The sequence below is a fragment of the Corvus hawaiiensis genome, chromosome 11 (genome assembly GCF_020740725.1).
Source record: "Corvus hawaiiensis isolate bCorHaw1 chromosome 11, bCorHaw1.pri.cur, whole genome shotgun sequence".
In the NCBI taxonomy this organism is placed as follows: Eukaryota; Metazoa; Chordata; class Aves; order Passeriformes; family Corvidae; genus Corvus; species Corvus hawaiiensis.
The window spans coordinates 14,990,838-14,996,116 of record NC_063223.1 but is presented as its reverse complement, the minus strand read 5'-3'; positions in this window follow the sequence as shown (position 1 = coordinate 14,996,116).

Genomic DNA, 5,279 nt, shown 5'->3' with positions numbered 1-5,279 from the left:
TGGAGCATCTCTGGGCGAAACCAGGCTGTGCAAAGTGGCTGCAAAAGTGAAAATGTTATTCAAAGGCCAGGGGTGGCATGTTTAAAGCAGCTGAAGGACAAGCTGACTTATTTTGATTGATGTTTATATCTGAACTGGCTTTACCCTGCCCTAAATAGTCTGCACTGCTGTGCTGCACTGAGCAGTGCTGGTGACATTTCAGCAGTACCAGGTGGGTAGGTGAGGTGGGGTGTGCGTCTGAGGGACACCAGCCAAAGCCCAGTATCACCCAGCTTGGGAAGTTCCCAAAATGTTCCCTGGAGGAGTTTCAGCTCTTAGTCATGCTACTGTGCGTGCTGGGGAGTTGGGCCTGTTTTGCTGAAGGCAAAATCATGAAATTGTGACTATATAGAGGGCAGAGAGTAGTGCTGCGGGGAGAGGTCTGGGTGCCCCAACCAAGACTGAGGTCTCTGGCCAAAGCCTGGAGCAGAAAGCACAGTCCCAGACACAGGGATCTGGCCTTAAGCACCTCCATGATAAACATAATTATTCCACAAATAATAATACAAATGGAGATAATTAGTCCAGCCTGCTGGAAGGGCCCTTGTACCACTGCCTGGCCCTGTGGGATGGAGAAAGGAGCAGAGGGATTTATTCACCAAGGAGTGCCTAGGGGAGGCTCAGAAGAAGGAGAATCAGCCAGTGAAGCTGCAGGAGATCAGGCACTGGTGGATGGGGCTGCCTCAGCCTACGAGCACAAGAGGAAACTGAAACTGCTGGGTCTTTCCAGCTTCAGCTGCTGCTGAGATGGTCGCCCACGGAGCACGGCAGCACTGACATGGGAGGCAGGAGCAAGGCGCTGACCCAAACCTGTGTATTTGGGTTTTCACTCTGGCTGCAGTCTGCTGCCCCAAACACAGCCCACCAGCCAGATAGATTCCCAGTACACACTGCCAATAGTGCTGGAAGACCATGTGTGGGTGATATCTCTGTGCCAGGGTGGCCATGGCTCTGTACCTCCAGTGTTACAGTGCCCACCAGGAGCTGGGGTCCTGTCTGTGCATTTAAAGGCTTTGCCTTGCCCAGCAGGAAAACTTAGAAAATATTGTATGGAAAAAACCCTCTGGCCTCTCCTAACCTTTGGGAACTTACAATCTCTGTATTGCTCTTTTTGTGTGTTTTTTGTTAAGTTGTTTCATCCTACAAAGCACATGAATTCTGCCATGGCAGCAGATCACTAGGTAAGAGTCCCACTGGGGAGTTACAGCCTGGGCAGACAGGACTGGTGAAGGGAGGGCAGTGGGGAGACACAGCTGTAATCAGCATTTTGTTGTCAGGAGACCAAGCTGGATCTCCGTTAGCAGCCCATGGACACTGTTTCCAGAGTGCTGCATGGCAGATGAGCAAGACTATCTTTCTGAGGCTGGGGATCTCATCTGAAACCCACAGGAGTGGGTTTGGGAGTGGGTCTAGCAAGAGTCCTTGTTCTCTGAAGGGGCTGAAGATCTCCTGTGTCGGGCCAGGGAGTGGATTGCATGTGTCGCTGGCTCAGAGACAGCTCTTTGTTGCTACCCTCTTTTCTGATTGCACTCCTTCCTCTTCCCCAGGCAGCAGAGCAGGCTGCAGCAGGATGTGGGCACACACAGCCAGTTCAGACTTCTGCAGAAACCCAACAAGCACAGGCAGCTGGGCCGTGACACTCAGCCCCTTCCCAGCAGGAAAGCAGCCTGCCCGCTGGGCACTGCTGCTGGCCCCATTGCCAGCACACCATGGCTCACAGGTGCTCCCTGCTTGCCTGAAGCACAGCCAACAAATTAAACCTTAAACTATAAATTACAGATGTTTTTTGCCTGTGGTTCCTGGGTCTGGTCAGATCAGCTGAAAGCAACTTGGGGTGGAGAAAACCCTTTCCATTAATCACAGCCTTTCTCAGGAAAGCACAGATCTTTCACCTGCAATCCCTCACACCTTGCCTGGTGGAGCAGCAGCTGTCTGCTCTCCATCTCTGTAGCTCTTGAGAAATTGCAGAGCTGTGCTTCCATCCAGTAAACAAAGTCCAGTTGTGTTTTTCTTCTGTGACCCATCCATCAATATGTAATTACTCAGGAGTAACAGAAAGTGCCTGGCAAGGGACAGGGTTGCCCAGAGGGTGACTGAACTGCTGGGGCTTTTCTGGCTTTACTGCTGCCCCATGTGAAAAAAACCCAACCCAGTGCTATCCTTCTTCTCCTAGCTCCATTCTCATAATTACTATTTTTGACATTGGGAGGACTGAGGATAGAGCATGGAATCTATTTCCGTGCAAGACACCTTTAAAGCATGACGTTTCCCTGCCACTTCATTAAGCATTGTCCTCCTTTAGTGGCCTGGCTTTTTCAGTCCTGAATCAGACACATCCTCTGATGAAATGTTTTGCAAGTAAATAATAACTAGAACCATGTGCATTAATTTGAACTACCACAGGCACGTAAAAATGGCACAGACCACACCATGCAGACAGAGCATGGGATTATTAAGATTTTTGGTGAGGAATATGCAGTTAGAACATTGTATTGGGTTGAAACTGGGTTGGTGAGAAGTGGTTGAATTTTGGGCGGTTTATAACTTTTTGATTCAGGGTCTCGGTTTTCATATAAATGAAATTTTGCACCCTCGCATGGTAAGAATACTGAATTAGAGAACTTTGTAATAGTCCACTGCTCCCTGTAAAAGGTTCAATTCCTAGATCCTTAGCAAGGGGGATGAAAAAATGAAAATGCATTAACTTTGTTTGAGGCTGTGTCCTCTGGATTGTGGATTTGACAGCCCAAGAGGGAGAAGCTCACTCTGCTGCTTCCTATATTGTACCAGTTTGGTAAATAACCGGAAGTGCTTGTTCTTTTAAACTGTCAGTCTGGCACTTTTCACCATGTCTTAAAAATTGTACATATGTGTATATATATACACAGTGTACACAAGGGAGAAGAAGGTGTTTGTGGAATCGGAATGTTTGTTGCCTATTTGTTTTGTAAATGCTTTTTGGCAGTGGGAGAAACTGCCTGCAGGAGCAGATCCCCACAGGCTTAAATGTATCTCCTTTGTCTTGGCGAGGAGGAGGAGGAGGGTTGAGTTGCGTTGCTATTGCAGTGGCTCCTGCAGCTAAAGCTCCTTATGTTGGCCTCACGCCATTGCTCAGGGGGAAATGCTCTCAAGAAGTGCTGCAGGGTCATCTGGACTGCCACGCAGCCAAAGGATCAGCCTTCCTTGTGTGTCTGGGAGCACAGCTAGCTGGAGGTTCATCCTGGACCTGATGGGATGGGATGGGGGGCTGGAAGTTTAGGAAGCAACTCTAGGAGGTGCACAGGCAAGAGCAGTGTGGGAATGAAAGGCTTGCCAAGCTGAACTCAATGCTGACATCTTATTACAGGCATGAACTGTATCAGGGAAGCTCTTCGTGGAGGAGGTAGGAGATGCCAAGTAACTTGAATAGCCTGGAACTACTCCCCCGCTAATTAAGAGGAACGCAAAGAAGTGCAGCAAGGAGTGCGGCTTCAGGAAACCTAATGCTGCTGTGAGCATGTGGGAGTATTCCCAGCCTCTGGAGGGATCATGCAGCCACCCAATGGGGAAGGGTGCCATGGTCACCTCAGCTCCCCTCTCCCTGTGGCAAGGGAACATAAATACGATGTGAGCCCTGGGCTAGCTCTGGACTTGCAAACACAGATTAAAACTAGTAGCATGTGTCAGTAACTTCCAGCCATAACTGCTTTCTTCAGTAAATTATTGGCCCTCTCAAGACCAGCTTCAGCCCAAAGAGGTATAGATTTGAAAGAATTTTAAATATCCAAGGGAAGTCATCAGGTTTAAATGGTGAGAGACACACACAAAACCAGATTTTTATATTCATGTAATCGTGATGGCACCAGCCAGATAAATGGGAACACTCTCACCAAGCAGCCCTGCTTGGCTTTGACTGTCAGCCTGATGAACAAGAGGCATATTTTATGCAGTGAGAACCAAGGGGTATAATTGCTTCTTACACAAGGCTCTAGTCATGCTTTTACTTTAGAACAATTAGAAATCAGAGATCTCTTGCCCTCTAAACCTCTTTGGTGAACGAATGCTCACCTCTCCAAACCAAGGAGCCATTCCTGAACCAGAGATGCCTGAGGCCCACACCATAGGCAGGCAGTCGGGAAGCAGAAGTGGGAGGTTTGAGCAAGATGCTCTGTGTAGCCTTGCCTTGGCAGCTCAGGGCCAGAAAGGCTGGGTCCCTTCTAGAAAAAAAGGATGCCTGTTGCTGGGTGTGTTGTACAGCAGAAGTGTGGCGGCTTGTGTGGCTTTTAGCTCTCTGACCTCTATTTAAATGAAACACATAGTAATTTGTATCTAAGTGGCATTGTTCGTCTCATTAGTGTGATTAAATAGATGACAGAGCTTTACTAAGTTCATTGTCAGAGAGACTGTTGCTTAGTAATTTAAACTGCAATAATCTCATTATTCTTTTTCCTTACAATGATGGTGGCTCTGTTGTTACCCACAGATCGTGGCCTTGCATTCAAACCTTAACGACTGCAATTGCATTTTGAACATCAGGCACTGGCTCGAAAAAGTCATCCAGGGTAAAGATGAGTGAGGGGAGCCTCTGGGACTTTCAGCTGCCTTTGCCTGAGATTTTTGGTGTAGAGAAGCAGAAGCACAGGATGTGCAGTGAGCTCAGGCACACAGCCCCACGTGCCTCCTGTGCTTCCAGGGCTCTGCAGATGCTCTTCCTCTGCCTCCTCGGGGGGCGAGCTATGGAGGGGCCCTGTAGCTACGCGCTGGGCCCGTCCGAACTGACGGCATGTATCGCACACCAAGGGACAAATGGTTTTCAAGCAGGCACTGAGGGCAAGTTACGGAGAGCCCTGCCCATGGCTGCTGCGGCTTGCGGAGGTTGAATCCACAGGTCAGGGAGGTGAAGGGGACAGGCCCCATCCTATGCGTGCCTGGGTGGTGTCTCCAAGCTTGGGGCCACAGCCAGGTGCCCAGCGCGGGGCGCTCGGGCGGAGGCCGTGCCCTGCCCTGTGTTTGCCTCGCGGAGCGGAGGCAGGGCCAGCTGGGAGACCGGAGGGGTCGCTCGTCCCCGCCGGCCGCTGCCCGTGCTCCCCGAGGAGGGGGTGCGCGGCCGGGCCGGGACACGGAGGGAGCCCGGGGCCGCCCCTGCCTCGCCTCCCCTGCCCCTCTCCCCTGGCAACAGCGGCGCCGGCGGCGCCCAATCAGCGCGCGGCGCTGCGCGCCCAGCCAATGGGGAGGCGGGCGGGAGGGCGGGGCGCGCCGGA